At 37.1% G+C, this 21,557-nt stretch overlaps 1 long non-coding RNA gene across 1 annotated transcript in view; it reads left to right on the top strand.

Moving 5' to 3' along the window:
• The first annotated feature begins 696 nt into the window (after nt 1-696).
• LOC125280652 overlaps nt 697-21,557 on the top strand; it is a 57,607-nt gene continuing 36,746 nt past the window's right edge. The window contains exon 1 of the long non-coding RNA XR_007187680.1: nt 697-789. This is a non-coding gene — a long non-coding RNA (uncharacterized LOC125280652). The remainder of the gene's footprint in view (nt 790-21,557) is intronic.

The raw sequence follows: 21,557 nt of genomic DNA, 5'->3' as shown, positions 1-21,557 counted from the left end.
TTTCTTGTACGCTGTGCGGAGTCAGCATGAGAATGACAACAACCTAACTTTCCTTCTTAACCGACAACAAGTGGCACTGGAAAAGTATCGACCAAAACAAAGACAGTCTTAGAAAGGGCTACAAAGGAAAAAAAAAAGAGGCTGGATCATAAAAGAGCTAAAACCCTAAATTAATATCGGCATTGCTTTGCCATGCTGGAGACAACTGCGGGAGACAAAGGGTCTGAAAGATGATGCCATTGTTGCAGTATTTCTTTTGGACAGGTAGGTGCATGGTATGATTCGATTTTCATGTGTTTTGATTGTAACATGTAATGTAACATAGGCAGTTTGTGTAGTCTACCTTTACTAACTCAATGACAGCAGCACACAGCATCTAATCAGGAACTATTTTTATGTTTCCGAAGTTATGAGCAAACATCCACAGCTTTGGTGCATGGATTCGTAAGGCCACCACCACCAGATGTTTTGACCATTTGTTTCTGAGTCTAACAATGAGTAAAACGTCTGCCTCCTTCAATGAAAATATCCTCAGTGTTGTGAATTCTTTACATTATTATTATTTTTTTCCCCCCTCAGTATTATCTGCTGCTGTGTTCTATATCTGTTAAGGGTTTGTCTTATGTAAAATAATGAATACATGGAAAGTACGTACTACGCAATTTCTAGTGGATGCGGTTTTGGCGTAAGTGACGCGTTCTCCGTTACGCATACGGAGCTGTCAGAATATGACGCATTTTCCACCCGGGCAGCGTTTCTGAGTGCAGGACAAAAGTTATTGATGACTAAGTAAGTTTATTTCCTGACTTTATGTTTGTAATACTGGATGTTTATACTGCTGAGAATATCTCTAACATTCAGCCTGTGAGTCACGGGTGTTTTGCGACCTTTATGATTGTTAGTTCGTCATGTGAAACGCACGTGAAAGTGCCGCTAGCATCGCGGCTTATCTTGCTAATATTGACCATACTCTGTATAATATATATTTGTTATACTTTAATATCATAATGAGGACGCTGTATAATGTACCTTAAGTTGTTTATTCTGTTTACTTCCTTGTTCTTATTCTGCTAATCGCACTTTAGAGGGTTGCTTATATTGTTTAATTAATAGTTTGCTGATTTATACAACAGTAATAGATATTTATGTTTGATATTTAGCTATTTACTACTGTTTATTTATTTATTGCAGAAACTAACGTTACCTCTAATAAATAACCAGGATATGGTGAAACCAAATGGTGGAAAATTTAATGACTCCCTGATCAGAGTGCTGAAGTGGTTAAAGGGATAGTTTACCCAAAAATGAAAATGATCCCATGATTTACTCGCCCTCAAGCCATCCTAGGTGTATATGACTATTTTCTTTCAGACAAACACAGTCGGATATACATTTAGTCCTCCAAGGTTTAAGTTATAATGATTGTGAATGGGGGGCTGCGTTTTGAAGTAAAAAATAATGCATCCACCCATAAAAAAAGTAATCCATACGACCCCAGGAGGTTAATAAAGGCCTTCTGAAGCAAAGCGATTTGTTTTTGTAAGAAAAATATCCATATTTAAAACTTTATAAATTCAAATAAGTAGCTCTTGGCAGACGACAAACGAGTAATCCTCTGACGCGATGTATGACGCAGGATATAGGAGTATTGTAAGCTTAGATGCCTTTCGCGATTCAAACAAATAGCGCTGGGCAACAAATTTAAGCTCCTCTTCTCTTATATCCTCTGAAATTTCTCTTTAAAAATGATCGTTTTAGACCTTTAATCCGTGACCGTTGATTTATTTTGCTCTATTCCCTGCGTCTCCGTGTTCGTCATTTCGTTGTGCGTCAGGTTAAAGGATACTCTTCTTCCGCAAATCGACTTGTGCATTCTGCATACGGTCGTCCGCCGGAAGCTAGTTATTTGAATTTAAAAAGTTTTAAATATAGATATTTTTCTTACAAAAATGCATTCCTTCACATCAGAAGGCCTTTATTAACCCACTGGAGTCATATGGATAGCTTTTTTTGTATGGATGGATGCATTATTTTTGACTTCAAAGGGCAGCCCCCCATTCACAACCATTATAAATCTTGGAGGACTAAGGATATCTCTGATTGTGTTCGTCTGAAAGAAGATAGTCATATACACCAAGAATGGCTTGAAGGTGAGTAAATCATGGGATAATTTTCATTTTTGGGTGAACTATCCCTTGCATTCAGTGGGGCAAGCCCCAACACTCAGAGTCCCTGTGTATTGTGCATGCCGTCCTTAGCACAAAAGATAGTTTTGTGTTGTTCCTTCGCTTGATATTCTGACAAAGTTTACATTGTATTTTTGCTGAAACACTATCACCTTTCTGGTTATAAAGACAGTGATGTGGTTTATTTTGTGCTCAATGCTGCTAATTTTTCATCAGCTGTCATGTTAGAAATGTCCAACATATCCATTTGCTGCATCCGATTTGTTTTTAAAAAGTTGTTTGTTTATTACCTGTAGTACTGTTACTCACTGTACTGTTTCTCACTGGTGATTGACACATGATGTAATCCAATAACATTGTCTCTGGTCATCTCGCTTCTTGTCTGTGCGCGTTCATGTGTTTTAGAGGAGGCGTGGCTTTAGACGGCGATTTGCAGGGAGGGTGGGATGTACGCTTTTCAATGCTAGTTTCCATTCAAAGTTGCGATTTTAATTTCTGCACAAAATTGGAATATCACATAAAACTTTTGCGAATAAAGCAGCATTTCCATCCCATGTGTTCAAGAGAACAAAATCATCACTTCCTGAGAAATTAGTGCAAATTATCTGCAAATTATTAGTGCAAATTATTAAACTGGAAGTTGCTGCAATCTGGGAAGTCACTGTGGCTCTTTGTTTTCCTACATCATAAATGACTTGCGTCTCAGAGTGCGTAGACAAAACTCAAAAAATGTTGTCATGTTATCATGCATTTAGATGCTTGATGTTTGTGAATGCAATCATTTGAGAAAGTTCTCGGAGGTTATTTTACCAAATCATTCTGATGTCAGACTTTGGCTCAGGTTGTTGCTGATCAAGGGATTTATTCAGTTAATGTGTTTCCATTGTATTTTATGCACCATTTCTTCTTATCGGATGAAATATGTATCCGCCTAAATTGAGAGCATACGTTTTCTTGCGCATTTTTAGAATTTATGCGCATCTTGGTGTTTCCATCCAGAGGGTTTTTTTTTTATGATATCCCAAAATGCGCATTAAAAATAGGTGGATGGAAACATAGCAATTGTTTAGAGATATAATGTTGAAATTGTGAACAGTAATAAAACACATTGAGATTGATATTTGCAATTGTCAGAAAAAGTCACAATTACAAAAAATAAATTAACAATTGTAAAATTGACAAGAAAAGGTCAAATTGTGAGTTATAAAGTCTTATTGAGACAAATTGTCACATATTATGAGACAAAGCCGTGTTTGTGAGACATGAACTTGTAATTTTGTCTGAAAAAGTTACAATAAAGAGAAATAATGTTGAGATATAAAGTTATATTGAGCGATATATAGAAATAAGTATGATAAAAAAAAATTAGATGATGAGAAATCGCAAGGAGAAATAAAGTCACAATTTTATTTAAAGGGGTGGTTAAATGCGATTTCACTTTTTTAACTTTAGTTAGTGTGTAATGTTGCTGCTTGAGCATAAACAGTATCTGCAAAGTTACAGCGCTGAAAGTTCAATGCAAATGGAGATATTGTCTTTTAAAGTTATGGCAGTTTATTGCCTACAAAAACGACCGGTTTGGACTACAACAAGCTTCTTCCCGGGTTGGTGACATCATAAACCCTGCAAAACACGCCCCCGGGAACACATAACAAAGTGGGCGAGGCCATGTCATGCAGCATAATGAATGAGGAAGAGTTGTGTATACCGGACGCGACGCGTCAAAAGATAAAAGAACCCATTATAATCTGTGATATTTTCTACACTGGATGCGATGCCTGAAGACAGCTTCCAGAATCTACACGAGCTCAATGCTGGATTTGCACAAAGGCTTTTACTGAAAGATGAAGCAGTTCCCACTTTAAAAGCAGAAATTGGCTTCAAACTGCACGTTTTATTTGTACATGTCTTTTAAATGTATAGTTCTGTTGCTATTTTTTGGTTGCATCAAAGACATATACAAAGAGCAACTCGTTTTTGCTTCGCTAGCCAGTTAGCTGTATTATAGCGCATACTTCTCCAACAAACACCAACAAATGTCTATGTTCATAGACAAACAGTTGTTCGTGCTGTAAAGTAAACGCTACCTTTACAATAATGCGACTACTCAGTCATGTATTCGGCTACAGTAAAGCTTTAATCAGGATAAAACTGTATATTGAATGCTAACAAACAGCAGTGACAGCATATCTAAACACTTTGACACAAATACGAAATGAAATACCATTCATAAACGTCCTTTAAAGCTGGGATTGCTGTTCATCTGGGTCTGATTCGGGCTCAATTTGATACAGCAATATAATCAAATTGAGCATACAATATGACCAAAGCGCACATAACCGGTAACAAATGGTAAGGGGCGTGGCGTTTCCGGATGCTTCAGCGAATCACGATGGCTCTGGATACACTGGGCCCGCTAACCAATCTGAGCACATTGTGTATTTCGGAGGGAGTGGCTTCATAGAAGCAGGAAGTCAAACGAGCCGTTCATATGACAGTGGAAACAGAGGTGTAGAATAAACATAAAGTATATGAAAAATACAATGTTTTCAAAAAAACGAAGCATTAAGACATGTTAAACTGCGCCCCAAAAACACAATCAAGCCTAAAAAAAAACCATTGAACCACCCCTTTAAAAAATGAACTGTTTTAGAGGTGAAAAAAATTGCATTTCTATTTACTTTATTATTTCTCTCTGCTCTTCACATCTGGTTTGAGTTCAAGGTGGCACTGAAAGTGCATGTGTCCGTGATATGACTGGCTATTTTATATTTTAAATATAACAATTGTTCAAACCGTTAAAATGCCTGAAGGTCTTTAAATGAAACACTATAAGCGATTAGCAAGCTACAACAGTGTAATGGAATTTTGTCTGTATTTCAATTGACTTACAAAAGCTGTTTTTGCAAGAGTTCAAGTGAGAAACTCAAAGATTACTTGAAGACTCTTGAAGGTAATTGCACCCTTTTCTTCCAAGCCCTTTTCTGCCGATTAGAACGGATGTAAAAAGGGGAAAGCCGAGGGGGAAAAAATGTATTCATCTCAATTGTGGGATGCAATGCTGGAATGGCTCACTCTCGCTAGTTTGTCCAGTGTTTCCTCATCGGCGGGCAACAATAATTGGCCATGCATGGCTCATTGAGCGATGCACATGGTCTCACGCGCTGCATTCCCGTTTGCTTTGATGCCTTTTATAGTTGCTTGCTGAGCTGAGGCAATACGGCCCACCGCTGATGCCTCTCCACGAACAATACTCTTGCTCTAATCGTAAAACAAGCATCAATTTCCCAGACACACGTTCTGATGAGAACTGTGAGGAGAGGTTATCATTCCACGGCCCAATAATATCATCTCATTCAAAAAAACAGCAGTTATGAAGTGTGCCAGGAGATGTATGTTGTGTTAAGGTTGCCTCGTGTTTGTTTACTACTTATTTCTGCCCAAATCCGCTTATGCTATCAGTATCGCTCTTTTGTTCCTTGTCCTCCCCCCATACCACTACCTTTTAGGTGAGTCGCAATGTCTTATTGATCTTCCGCTGCTCCCAGAGACACATTTGTTCTCCATCTCCATATCTCGCATCACTTAGAATAAGCACTTTGGTATGGAAAAGTGACAGCTCAGCGCAAAGTAGCAAGTAGACAGTATGAAAAGGTGCTATATGGTAAAATAAGGAGTCTAGCTCGTGGCAAGTCCAATCTCAGCACTTCAGTCTGGTGCCAAGAGAGCATGAAAGAGTCATCAGCAGAGAATAACCACACCACATTGTCCCCAAATTAAAAGTCAAAATGTCATCTTTCTTCCTAATTGCCTGGGTAGATTATCGGACACTGCAGAAAACACCACTGCACATGCACTTTATTTGCTCATCTGTTGCTGTGGTCTTAGTCCACAAGGACTTCATCCTGAGTGTACATGCATCAATGACTCCTCTGTGATAAAAACACAGAGGAGAAAATGCCTTAACCAATTATGTCACTGATAAATCTGTACAGCAGGGCTCAGGGTCCCGACGGTCATGGAACACCTAAATATATGAGGGAATTTTAACATTGTGATTTCCAGGCCTGGAAAATTAACTCTGGAAAAGTCATATACATTTCTATATGTTAGTGTATTTATGTTATAAAATGTGTCATAAGATAGAAATAGCTTTTTTTTAGTACAATCTCTATAAAATAATGTGTAAGACTTTACAACAAGGCTTTAACCCCTCAAGTCCTGAAGGCATTTTAGGGTGTGTCTTTTTTTCTGAGTGACATACACAAAAGTAAAGACTCATAACTCCAAAACTATAGCAAGGAGAGTCAAAAGGTAGGTATCGTTTGATAGAAAACATTTTACATTTTTAGATAAAAAAAAGATGACATTTTTTACATGTTTTATTCACGATGAAACACGGCTATATAACCGCTTCAGCCAACAGTTCTGTGTATCACTACACAACTCCCTTAGCAACCACTCTTAGCAACGTAAACTGTATGTTCTCAATTGATATTGTTAATTGAAGCTTACTGTATTATGTAGAAGAGTACTGTGAGAAAGAGATCAAGTGAACGAGTTTATTATCTGCATTCAGATTAGCATTTTCCTTCAGGTCAGTCCTAAGGCCTATGTACACAATAAAAAAATCTGTTTAAATGTCTGATGTATTATCTTGTCCTTTTAACAGTTAAGGGGTTTTCCCATGAGAGACAGCGCTAGTCAAAGCATTTGTCAGTTGCGTCTTGTTCCGTGTTCACAACAATTCAGGTCTTTTCAGTGTAAAAGTCTTCTCTACTGACTGACACACTCATAAAGACAGTCTTTGCCGCCATCTAGTGGCGTAAAAATGTAAATTCTGTTGCTGTTCACGGCACAGGGACTATTTTATCCAGCGGAAGGAAAGCTTTTAGTAAGAGTTTACTTCATGAAAGTTGCATTGTTACACGTTTTTGGCTTTAATATCTGTATTGTGTGGTAGCCGTTTTCTGACTTTATTCACGATACAGCACAGCCTCTCCTACCTAATTTTTAAATTTATTTATTATTTGTTTTTTAGCAAATAACTCAGCACTACTTGTTAATCAAACATACATTCATTGTAAAGTTCAGACTCTAAGATTTGAAATGACACTTTTTTTTTTTTTGATCAAGGTTTAGCAGGATGACTCGGCACTCATTTTAAGCTGAGTTAATTAAAGCATTGTATGATATTACAGCATTTTTAAAAAACATTTATTATTCAAAGTTAAAGTTAATTTATAAATATATTATTGTTAATTGTTCATTCAAAATAGATTAATGCTATACTTGAATATTGTTATACTTGAATATATACTTTTTATTTATTGTAATTTTCTAGTAATTTCATTAGAAATATTAAAAATGTATAGTATATGTAGAAATTAGGACTGCAAGATTTATTGCAATTTTATCGCATGCAATTTGGCAAAGGCTGCGATTATTTTATGCGCAGCTTGTCAGAGCTGTGCGGCTCTGTCATCAGTAGTAAATGCTTCTCCATCTGAAAACCAGAGGGCGTTCTTGCACAGAAACTGCAAATATGCCTTGCTAAATCCCATACTATCGCTGCAGCTGAATAAACAGAAGATTGAAACGCTTTGATTGATTAAACATGACTAATAAACACACGATTGCCTTATTCAGTGTAAGAAGGACGGTCAACTGTCGTTATGAATTGAGTTTGGAGTAAAAACATGCTATTAAATGTTGTCTTTTGTTGGACAAGATGTTAATAAATGCTTCTCATGTCTGGAAAGATGTTTGACGCGTGTTGCTTTTTTAAATGTACATTATAAGCGATTCAAACTTGCAGTGCTTTCAGATGGATTAGCATTTGGAGCCATACTTCATTGACAAGCTGTGCATAAAAAAATAACCGCCAAGCCAAATCGTTTAAGCACGATTTCAATGGTTTTTTTTTTTTAATCGTCCGATTAATCGTGCAGCCCTAGTAGAAATTAACTTTAACCTAACCTAAAATCTGTGAAAATGTGGATTAAGAATTGTTCAGTGTTAATGTTAGGATTAACAATTAATTTTAACAATTAGTACTTTATCGCAAAGTGTTACCAAATGATTTTTAGAAATCCTTATCCAATCACTAACAAATGGAGAGAAAAAATACAGAAAAGTCATGGAAATTCATTGGTCATGGTGTGAGAACGCTGAGGGCCTGAGAGACAAGTAGTCAGAAATGAACACTTAAACATGAGTTATATCTCTAAATCTATATTGTGCCGAGCAGGTGTAAATCAGCAAAGAGGGAGAAAACTGCCTGACAAGTTTTGCCATTAAAAGATAATTGTAATCAAGGTGCAAGATGAGCAGTGAAGAGGAGCTGGCAGAGAGATGGACAGCCACAGAAAGATGGATTGTTTTAATTTGCGCCAATTAAATTGAAGTTCGTCGGATCATCTTCCTCAATCTTCATGAATACTTTATTTTCAGACTGCTATGAAGCTATTAAAAAGAGTGATTGGACTCCAAGTCTAAGTATACCATATTTTATGTTGGACCATCATTAAGGACTTTTTGCATGCATGCTCTTCACCCTTTTGTGTATAATGAGTTTTGTTGATGCAGAATGGCTGAAGTGGGAGATGGAAAGGTATATGAAATGTGTACAATGTGATCTACATGAGTCAGGCCTGAATCCTCAGCTGGGCTGTTCGGTTTTTCTTTGCTGGACATGCTGAATGCATTGAAGCCTCCTCAGAATGTTTGATTTAGTAAATAGCTGCGAGCGCTACTTTAGATGTACGTTATAATGTTTTCCATGTTGGTGCCAAATGTGCAATTTACGCTTTTAACATTCTCATGGATGCCGACCAAACAATTTAGCAGAGCTCTGTTTCTGTAATTTGCATTCTGAAATCATTTTCTAGCCATGTGCACACAAGTCATGCATACCACACAAAAGCACATGCTTTCAACACAAGATTTGAATATGTCAGCGCGAAATTACCCATGCATTACTAAAATATAGGCTGTGAGGTTTGCGAAGACAACTTTATCACTTGCTCGATTATAGTTCCTAGACAGGTTATTAATGATTCAAACTAAATGTTGGTTTGTTATGTAATGTGTTGTTTATGGCCTCACCATAAAAACATCTCAGCATGGTTTTGGATGAAACGGTCCTAAACTTGTCTGAAATTAAATATTCAAGGGAATAAACAAAATAGATTTTACTTTGATCCTGCAAAGCCCAGCACTTGAGGCATGGCGCGTATCAGATAACCACTAAACTTTTTTTTTTTTTTTAGTTTATTTCTACTTCTAAATGTCAAACATTTACTACAGATGAGGAATACATTTGGTTATTTGCATGGATAATTTAATGTAGCAAAAAAGCAAGTTAAAGTGTATTCTTTCTTGCATACTGCCTTAACCGAAATGTAATGCAATGGTCGTTCCGCAGATCTACAAAGGTCAATAGCCACATTGATGCTTATCGAGTGTGATCCACAAACAAAGCTTTAATACATTCAGCCTAATGTGCATTTTCTGGGAGGATGTGGGGACTGGAAACACTCACACACTCTGTAGACCAGAAACCAAGAAAATTTAAGATGAGGCTACTGGGTATTTGCACATGTAAAATGGTGTAGTAAATCACAATTTCATACGTAGGATATGCGTGAACTGGCAAAGCAGCAATGAGGAGAAACAAGAGCTAGGGGCCATATTCATTCTTGGGCCAAACTAACCCCAAGGCCCAAGAGATTAGTATTTCGCTGCTATTTGGCAACCTTGACTGCATAACCTTGCTAAGGCCAGATTAACATTTGGGGCCTGGAAGTAAAGAGTCAAGACGCCTTAAAGCATGTAACATTTCAGCCTGCTGCCTCCCATCAGGCCAAAACAAATACTAATGAAGGCCCTCAATGAGCAGCCTGATCACTGGAGGAGAAAACTATATTTCAAAGCATGTTGGGTCACTTGGGTGTCGCAAAGATACAGAACACATCAAATAGCAGATGAGTTCATATGGTGGCATGTTGCAGTGGTGAGGACTGATCACTGTTCTTATCGTTAATGAAAACTAAAATGATAAATAAACAGTTATTTTCAATAAAACTTAGAACTAAAAAAGCATTTTCATAATTTAGAAATTGAAAATATTATAAAAATGATCACAAATTGTAATTTCTGATGTTTGACATAAAACCTGAAATCTGACAAACCACCTGCAAAAAGCATGAAAATTTAAACTAGACAGTAGTTAACGGACTGTAAGAAATTAAATGGCATTAATCATTTTTAAACTATATCATTTAAAAAACAAATAAAACTATTAACCCTCTGGAGTCTGAGGCTGATTTGGCGCCTGGAGAAGTTTTGACATGCCCTGACATTTGTGCTTTTTTCAGTTGTTCATAAACATATTAATGGAAAAAGTGTCATTACACTGTATTCAGCACAAACTAGGCTACAATAATATGTGAGGAACATGTATGTACATGTTTGTGTTTTTGAAGGAATAACATTTATGCGTGGTTATTGAAAAAACAAAAAATTTAAGTCACTGAAATAAGACCAAAAAAAGTATAGTAAATCTGTGTTTACAATACTTTAGGGTATTGGAGGTTGTAGACTAGAGTTTTTGCTTCAAAATTATGTAAACATTATACTGCCTACTCCTTCATATAAAACAATATACACTTTTTGCCAAGAAACACAGTATGCGTGGAGGCGTGAATCACCACTGAATAATGGGCCATTCTCACCTGAGAAGACAAAAGAATTGCATAGTAATGAGCTGAAATGACTTGCATATTAATGAGGCATTTCAGTCAGGTAGGCTGTGAAAAAAACCTTCTGTGATGTCTCAAGCTCATCATGATATATGAAACATACAGAAAAATATTATTACAATATAAAGTAATGGTTTTATATTATACTTTAAAATATAATGTATTTCTGTGATGCAAAGAGTCTGAATATAGGCTTTTAGTTTAAAAGCATGCACATTTGGAGAAATATTGGATTCTCATATGCTTATGTCAATTTTCTATACAGAGGAGTTATATTTATTTAATATTCATTGTCATTACTATGAGCGCTGGTGTTTTCAATTCATACTTGAAGTCGGAGGGCGCTCTCTGTGCATTTTTAGTCCACAAATGCATCTAAAAGAAGAAGAGGCTATTCCATGAACGGAGTTTCCAATTCATACTGCAGTCTGTTTTGCTGCAATGTGAAAAAAACCTGCAAAACGCGCCGGCGCGTTTTCAGACCTCAGAGAGTTAATGATAGAATGAAACCAAGTTAAAGGGGACATATAATAAAAATCTGACCTTTTCCGTGTTTAAGTGCTATAATCGTGGGAATGTGAAAAAGGACAACCCAGTAACTTTGTTTTTTTAAGCCTTTCTCTGCAAGCATGTTAAAAAACTAGACGCTCAGATTTTTGCTCCCCTAATGATGTAGGAAGACCCACAGTGCCGCCATTTTGTTTTTGCAAGTGACAACGGTGTAGCAGTTCGCTTTTGGCCATACCGTGTTGGTTTTACAATATTGGAGATGAATAAGGATTCCTATAAACTTCAATAAAACATAATTATATGACTCCTACAGCATATTAACCAAAGGTTTTCTTTTAAAATGGAATTTTATTGGCATATGTAATTGTGGTGTTCTGGACCAGGTGTGATTTTGCCTCCCTAAAGAAGTCCTGGGCTTGTTATTGCACCTCTTTATCCAGATTGGAGTGGGGTTGTTAATTAGCTAGACCTTGAATTAGATTATTTGCATGTCTGAACAAGGGGTAAGGTATTAATGCTCCCTCAAGACATGCTGTAATAACCTCTTCAGTGGCTCCCTGGTCCCTGTGGAGCCGAGCGAACAGGAGCCAGACAGCCAACCAGTGAGAGAGAGGGGGAGAGAGCCATTTCATCCAATTAGCTGTGGATTATGCTGCCCCTCTCCCTTTGAATCCTATTTGCTGTGATAAGGTGTTCTCCTGAAAGGGCCAGGCTGAGCTTGAGCTATCCAGGGAAATGATTAATTCACAAACCCCCCAAAATTAAAATGCAGTGGCTCTCACTCCACATCCACTGACATGTAAGGAATAAGGCGGAAGATTCCGCTCGGAAATCAATGCAGGCACCGAACGGGGCAGCTAAAGAAGGCAAGAAGCCGGCCAGGAGGAATATATTCGACAGAATCTTGAAGCTTCACAACACATTATATTCAACATTTCCAATGCCAGGCGGATGTGGGGTGTGGTATAATGGATGATGATCTTGAATTATTCAAGTCTTCTCTGAGCTGAGCGGGAAGTGTTCTCAGCAAATTGTGTTGCTTCAGCATCAGTAGCGCTGCCCGTGATATTGAAGTTTTCTCGTTCAAGTCGTGATGTTTATTCATCGTTTTCCTGCTGGGACGGGGGCAAAATCTGATTTACACTCACAATTTATTCAACAATATGAAACATAATACACCCTTCACTTCTAATCCTGCTTTGAAAGCAATTTACACAAACAACTTTTGTGCCCTTTTATTACATTACTGTTAATTATGCATATTTATTTATTGACTATAACAGGTCACTCCAGGATACATTCCTTTGTTAATTCACTCATTTATTCAACAGGGGTCAATGACAGATAAAAGCATTTAAAATACACAATTTTTTTTTTTTTTTTAAATTCACTCATTGTATTCATGATGATCTAGGAAACTAGATTTTTTTTAAAAACATTTTCAAGAAAAGTTTACATTTTTTGATTAATAATGAAAATTTATAACATATTTTCCTTGTACCTTTTATAAGGATATTTTATGAGTGTAGAAACTCTAATAATTAATTTAGAAATATCATTAAGTTTGGGAAGTCAGGGATCTAAAATTGGTGATTTTTTTTTAAAAAAAATTAGGAGACTTATTAACCTTGACAAAGTCAAGAGGGTCTCCAGGGGTCCTTTCTATGATATAATTTACTCTTTTATAAAGCTTAACTGGATGAGCATGTTGATAGTGGCAGCAAGGTTATGGGTTCAATTCCCAGGATCTCTTTTAAATCCATAAATGTAAACATTCTACACATTTCAAAAACATTTCCTTAGACTAAGAATAAATTTTTGTCAGATCTCTCACCTCTGTTTCCACATGTCACCTTTTACCTGAGAAGTGTCCTCCACATACCCAACAGAAGAATGCGTGAAGAATCTAAAGTAAGCGGTTTTTATATTTCCAAACCCCTTTGACGCCCCACAAACGATGTTTAAACACCCTGCACCTAGGGTTTAATTAAGTCCCTCTAATCGTGTTCCAATCGCAAGCCTGGACGGATGGGCTGGAATTCCTGATGTGCATTTCTGTCAGTCTTAATTGGATAATTGATTGCCAATTTGAACCTGGCCACACACTGCATACACAATAAAGAGCTTTGGCCATGTTCCTTGAGGATTCATTTTCCGACCGAATAAAGATGCTGCTTCGATAGGCAGCAGTCCAGTCATCCACAGTCTAAGGCCAGTCTCGCAGAAAAGAGTTCTTGCTCTTGGCTAGTTATGTTGAGTGCCCGACTTGATTTGACGGTAGACCAGCGCATGTGAACACATCGTTATATCGTCCATACGACCAAAAAACAAATCAGAATAATAAATAATCCTAGTGCATTTTTTTTATATTCACAAATAGCAGACAGAAGTGCAATTCATGTATTTATTGAGGCCTTAAAGGGATAGTACACCTAAAAATAAAAATTCTTTCATCATTTACACTCATTTCAGTCAATTACAGTCATTTCAAACTTAAATGACTGACTTTGTTCTAATGAAAAAAAGAGATATTTTGAATAATGTTTAAACTATGGGTGTGACAAGACAGTTAGCTCACGAGACACGAGACGAGACTAGATTTTTACACATTTTTAAGAAATCCTCAATGACGAAATATATGACTAGAAAAATAGTCTGCAGGTGCATTTGAAATCTATGAACTTATCATCTTGTAATGAATGTCATTTCATGTCTACTTTATGAGTATGAATTATCATATGCAGTAAAATGCAACAATACTCAAGCACTTTTATAATGTTTTGCCAAAAACTCAACTGACTGGCTTCTCTCTTCTATGATTTCTCTTCAGACCTTATAACTGTACATGATTTATGAGCTTCTACAACTTTTGACCTCCTAACTGAACTCCTTTTCACAAATTTATCATAGAATAAATAAAAACAGCATTAAAAAATTGCCTAAGTCTTACTAAGTGCAACCATAATCAAAGTACTCTCTCAATATTCAAAGTGCAAATATAGACCAAATTTTTCTTCAAGCATGATACAGAGTAGGGCTGCACGATTAATCGAACGATTAGAAAAATAACATTGAAATCGCGCTTGAACGATTTGGCTTAGTGCGATTATGAAATCGCAAAGGCTGCGATTATTTATTTTTTTTTTTTATGCGTGGCTTGTCAATGAAGTATGACTCCAAATGCTAATCCATCTGAAAGCTCTGTGAGTTTGAGTTGCTTATAATGTACATTTGAAAAAGCAACACGTGTCAGACATCTTTCCAAACATGAGAAGCATTTATTAACATCTTGTCCAACAAAATACAACATTTAATAACATGTTTTTACTCCAAACTCACTTCACAATGACAGTTGAGCGTCCTTCTGTGAGATGATGTGGCTTCTTACACAGATTAAGGCAGTTGTGTGTTTATTAGTCATGTTTAATTAATCAAAGTGTTTCAATCTTGTTTTTTCAGCTACAGCGATAGTATGATGCCCATAGGGATTTCCTGGAACAACGTGTGTTATCTATTTCGCTGGCAGGGCATATTTGCAGTTTCTGCACGAGAGCGCCCTCTGGCTTTCAAATGGAGAAGCAATTACTACTGATCACAGAGCCGTACAGCTCTGACAAGCTACACATGAAATAATCGCAGCCTTTTCCAAATCGCGTGCGATTTAATTGCGATTAATTGTGCAGCCCTAATTCAGAGCTGAGTTGGTTACAACTACACAGCCCAGCCTAAGATAGCTTTCATATTGGGAGATATCTGTATGCATCAGTGAGCGGCTTTCAAAATGTGGGTTTTGAAATCGCGTTTGAATTTGCATTTTACTTTCGATCACGCTTACTCAGTGAATGGGGAGCGCCGTGCTAAGTGCGCATTCTACAAACTAAGACATTTGTCAGACGCTTAGGCTCTGTTGTGCAACAAATCCTCTGCCATGGTCTTGTCAGTCATCTCGTCATTTACTCTCATCACGTGATCAGTGAACTCTGATTCCTGCTACACTACATACAACTCTGCAGCTCGTGTTGGATGAATTGGATGGGATTGAAGCGACAGTTATCCAACTGAATTAAATGGTTTTTTTTTCCTCTAAAAAAGCAAAACGACAGTGGAGGCATAATGTAAACATAGTGGTCGCATATTCTATCCTGATTTCACCCTCACACTCCGTCATGGCAATATCGCGAGACAGTTGTTCACTTCGATGAGAAATCTCGCCAAATTTTAATCTTGTCGGATCTCATAGCATGAGATCTCGTCTCGCCTAAACTGTTTTTGACCATTCAATGAAAATGTAAGACTGCAATTCCTGATAAGAACGAACAAAAGAGCTTTCACAAACAAAGATACATACAATAAAACAATAAATCTACAAATCTATAGAAGAGATCACGTCGGGGTCACCACATTGTAAGGAATACCCATTGGCCCAACGACAGAAGCTAACAGTGTGGGTGAAGGTATAATGCGTGTAGGTCTATTACTTGTGCTTCTGCAAAGTTCCCTTAATTTGTAATAATTTACTTTAGTTTCAATTTGACTCTAACTTCTTATTTTATCAGAGACCTACATGCATTATACCTTTGCCCATACTATTGGATTCCGTTGTTGGGCCAATGGGTGTTCCTTACAAAGGTCAATGGGGTCCAAAATAACAGTGAACTCCATTGACTTTTATTGTATAGACAACAAAAAGACTTTTTCTTCTTTTATGGCAGAATTTTCATTTTTGGGGTAAACTATCCTTTTGATTTCTTGCAAACCCTCCACAAGTCACCTCAGAGCACATTAGGCATAACATGCACACATACTTACAAGCTTCTGTGCTGCTTGTAATTACTGGAGTGGATTACCAAACCACTTGCAATGCAGTAATGCTTTTTCCATGTTGAACCAAAGGGCCTCTGGAGACCGTGAGGCCTATCCAAGATATCCTGACAAAGAACAGATGTGGGAAACCTGAACATGCACACATTATGTGTGTCAGATCGATATTTCCCTGACACATGGGAGTGGTCACACACTGTTATGTTCATATTCAATGACAGTCCACATTTGATTAAAAAAAACTACTCAGACATTTTTAAAATGTGCTAGACAGTGTCTTCTTAACTTCAGTTTGATGCTAATTAATGTACTGCTCTGTCTGGGAAAGTTTTCCTGAAAATATCAGAGCACTTAAGATATTTGACATTCTGATTATGCTTTGTGACATCGATTGGCTGACATGTATGGACTTTCTTAGATGAAATGCTATTTGAAAGTGAAAGTGAAAAGGAAAACAATTCCTGTTGGCTTTCAGAAGGACGTAGCTCATTCTGTAGTTCCCCATTGACTGGTCCCGCTCACGACATCCAGTCTACCAAATGATCTTTTCATTATTTACTCGATAAACTAGTGAGTCCATTCGTCAAGTGTTTTGTTGGACATTTACTTAGATGGAAAAATATGAGCACTGAATCAAAATTTGTCAAGGGTGGATCGATGGTGCAAAACAGAGGAAAACAACTCCATATTAAGAACAGAAACAGACAAAAACAACTTTTGGGATTTATTTGTTTACTGTTCTTCATGTGATTGTAACACCAATAAGAAGCCATAAATGTGTCTATCCATGCAAATCCATAGCAGAATCTATGATCTTTGCTCAGACATTCAACTCAAATTGTTTCATAAATATTTGTTGTGGTAGACTTCATAAATGTGTTTCTGTCTCTGAAGTACAAACTAGAAAAAAAAAGCATTTTCCTGGTTTGCAAATGCAAAACTCTGTGCCATTTCCAGGGTGTTGCCAGGGGGTTTTGAGTGGTTTTAACATACTGTACTGGTTGCTAGGGCATTCAAACGGCTATGCCGTTGCTATGTTGTTCTTGTTTTTTTCAGGGGATTGATTACTGGCCAAATTCTCTGTCTGTAGCACAAACCATTTGGGACAAGATACTGTAGACATTTTTTGGGTTCCAGAAATGTCTTTCTTTAAGAAGAAGAATATTATATACAATATTATTGTTGTTTTTTTCTAGAATTTTAATTTAGATTAGTTTCAATTATATCTTACTATATTAATAATAATTTTAACATTTACTTTATAACAATGTAGACAATGTAAATACTTTGTTGATTGTAAACAGTCTCGGCTTTCTGCTTGAACAGCACCCGAAGTTCAAGTTGTACAGTGAAATGTATAGGTTACAGTGAAATGACTCAGGATGACAAAGCCCTGCTTGAATATTTGCTTTTACTGTAGTTTTCTCTGTGAAGGTTTTAGTATTAGCTTTCCACTTCTCTGAAATGAGCAAGAGAGATCCAGTGAAAAAAGAGAGAGAGCAAAGCACTTTTCCTCCACCATTTGTACTGAGTGAAGTTTCTTTGGAGTCTCCTTGAGACAAGTGACCAGAACGGTCCAAAGTGAAGGCCTTATCAGTCACCCACACAATGGTGCCACCCCATGAATTATATTGGTTGGGGGAGGGAGGAAGCCACAGAGGGGCCTTGCGCAAACCGGCCGCATTGTGGACCATCTGGGTGACAATAAACACCTCCCCATTCGCTTTCCTCCATCATTCAAGGCCAAGATAGCAGATCTGGACCTAAACTATAGCTCACTATCAGTACTATCACTGCCTGACCTGGCAAAGAGATGGAGGTGAGGCTCAAGGATATCTCTCACTGGACGGGCAGGGGAGGCGGGGGTGTTAAGAAAGTGATTATAGCCATTCTGTTGAAGATGGAGGTGCTTTTGTGTGGAACGGAGGATGTGGCTAAAACAGATAAAAAGAAAATGGGAGCAACATGATCATATTTTCAAAAAGCTCAAAGTTTTAGATACTACTGAGTTAGATTAAAAGCTTGTTTAATGTAATTATGCAGTAAATGCCTTTTTTTACTACAATAGTAAACAACTGGATAAAACATTTTTCGGTACATCCAAGTGAATATGAAAATTGGCTCAGAAATATTTATATATTTCTTTTACAGCTCATACTCAATGATTGGTAGTAGTTGCATTATGTACTGTATGACCTATACACATTTATAGGAGTGTGTGTGTATGTGTATGTGTGTGTATGTGTGTGTGTGTGTGTGTGTGTGTATATATATATATATATATATATATATATATATATATATATATATATATATATATATATATATATATATAATTCACAAACCCGATTCCAAAAAAGTTGGGACACTGTACAAATTATGAATAAAAAAGGAATGCAATAATTTACAAATCTCATAAACTTATATTTTATTCACAATATAATATAGATTACATATCAAATGTTGAAAGTGAGACATTTTGAAATGTCATGCCAATCATTGGCTCATTTTGGATTTCATGAGAGCTACACTTTCCAAAAAAGTTGGGACAGGTAGCAATAAGAGGCCGGAAAAGTTAAATGTACATATAAGGAACAGCTGGAGGACCAATTTGCAACTTATTAGGTCAATTGGCAACATGATTGGGTATAAAAAGAGCCTCTCAGAGTGGCAGTGTCTCTCAGAAGTCAAGATGAGCAGAGGATCACCAATTCCCCCAATGCTGTGGCGAAAAATAGTGGAGCAATATCAGAAAAGAGTTTCTCAGAGAAAAATTGCAAGGAGTTTGAAGTTATCATCATCAACAGTGCATAATATCATCCAAAGATTCAGAGAATCTGGAACAATCTCTGTGCATAAGGGTCAAGGCCGGAAAACCATACTGGATGCCCGTGATCTTTGGGCCCTTAGACGGCACTGCATCACATACAGGAATGCTACTGTAATGGAAATCACAACATGGGCTCAGGAATACTTCCAGAAAACATTGTCGGTGAACACAATCCACCGTGCCGTTCGCCTTTGCCGGCTAAAACTCTATAGGTCAAAAAAGAAGCCATATCTAAACATGATCCAGAAGCACAGGCGTTTTCTATGGGCCAAGGCTCATTTAAAATGGACTGTGGCAAAATGGAAAACTGTTCTGTGGTCAGACGAATCAAAATTTGAAGTTCTTTTTGGAAAACTGGGACGCCATGTCATCCGGACTAAAGAGGACAAGGACAACCCAAGTTGTTATCAGCGCTCAGTTCAGAAGCCTGCATCTCTGATGGTATGGGGTTGCATGAGTGCGTGTGGCATGGGCAGCTTACACATCTGGAAAGGCACCATCAATGCTGAAAGGAATATCCAAGTTCTAGAACAATATATGCTCCCATCCAGACATTGTCTCTTTCAGGGAAGACCTTGCATTTTCCAACATGACAATGCCAGACCACATACTGCATCAATTACAACATCATGGCTGCGTAGAAGAAGGATCCGGGTACTGAAATGGCCAACCTGCAGTCCAGATCTTTCACCCATAGAAAACATTTGGCGCATCATAAAGAGGAAGATGCGACAAAGAAGACCTAAGACAGTTGAGCAACTAGAAGCCTGTATTAGAAAAGAATGGGACAACATTCCTATTCCTAAACTTGAGAAACTTGTCTCCTCAGACCCCAGACGTTTGCAGACAATTATAAAAAGAAGAGGGGATGCCACACAGTGGTAAACATGGCCTTGTCCCAACTTTTTTGAGATGTGTTGATGCCATGAAATTTAAAATCAACTTATTTTTCCCTTAAAATGATAAATTTTCTCAGTTTAAACATTTGATATGTCATCTATGTTGTATTCTGAATAAAATATTGAAATATGAAACCTCCACATCATTGCATTCTGTTTTTATTCACAATTTGTACAGCGTCCCAACTTTTTTGCAATTGGGTTTGTGTGTGTGTATATATATATAATATATAGTTTATAAAAACTTTTGATTTTAAACATTGTAGATTCATTTAAAAGAAAACATTTGGCAGCTTGTTGTCATTTCATCTGGATTAATTAAATGATAAAATTCTGAGATTTATGGCACGTTTTTAAGACCATGTTATGTGATTTGATTTAGAGGAGACTAAAAAGCTAACCGTTTGTAGCTTAGCACAGTGTCAAAATACAATTTATGAGAATAACAGCTTATTTTAAACCTAAATCACACTATAGCATCAGTCAAGTGATTGAAATAAGTGAAATAATTGAACTGATGTTAATGTTAGCTAATTCTTATCACACAATGAGGCAGAAATTATTTAGATTTTACAGTAATCTATACAGTGGTGAAGGCTATGTCGATTAGTATTGCATTATAATTATACAAATCCTTATGAAAATAACCAAGATGGCTTGAAGAACACAAACAAACAGTCACAATGGTGTGTTAATTCTCTTCAGGTTAATCAGTCATAATGTCTATATCTGCATTTTATTCAGCTAAAGCGATAGCTGGATGTCTTTGTCCATATTAGGGATTTCCTGGGATGTCAAAAGTTTAGTACTTCTATGGGTCTTACTTGTGGACTTTCTGCGCAAAGGCTCCCTCCAGTGCCGAGTATGAATGAAACAAATTACATATGAGAGTTTAGCGTTCCATATTGCTCACATCACGTCAAGTTTTTCAAGTTTTTATCCGAATGAGCATACCTTTGGACTAAAAGTCTCAAGGGATGCACATATAACAAAACACATAAAAGCATCAGCAGTTAACAGGTTAGTATTCCTGTAAAATTTGCCTAGAACTCCTAAAAAAAGGCATACCCAAAGTAAATTGCATGCTGTTCTTGAACCATTTGGAGTATAGGATGGTTTTGTTCTCTTTTGAAAGGTATGTGTACTGGAGGCAGTACAGTGGAACAATAACAGGTTAATGTAACATTTCCCATTTCAGGACTAGCAAAATAATTGCAACTTACTCTCTGTATAATGATGAAATCCGAAATCCCATGATGGAGGCAGAGGTGGTGAACAGGTTGTTGGTATTGCCCCCTTCTGCGGTCGCTGTTGATTGGCAAGTCCTGCAGACTGAAGTGTCTAATGAGTAATTTTCTCTAAATCCAAAAAACTCCCATACTGGCGAGCTTACTTTTTTGGAGTGTGGTAGAGACTCTCCTCTGTCTTAACGGACGATGTTATTTTGCATGCCAATGGTGCGCGTGCTGCGTCTTATGCTTTATGGCAGATGGCAGTGTTAAGGTGCAATACCACCACCTATTGCACTTTGGGATGTCAACCTGGCACT

This window comes from Megalobrama amblycephala, linkage group LG12 (genome assembly GCF_018812025.1).
Source record: "Megalobrama amblycephala isolate DHTTF-2021 linkage group LG12, ASM1881202v1, whole genome shotgun sequence".
NCBI lineage: Eukaryota > Metazoa > Chordata > Actinopteri > Cypriniformes > Xenocyprididae > Megalobrama > Megalobrama amblycephala.
The sequence above is the reverse complement of the archived record's forward strand: the minus strand, read 5'-3'. Positions and strand labels throughout refer to the sequence as shown.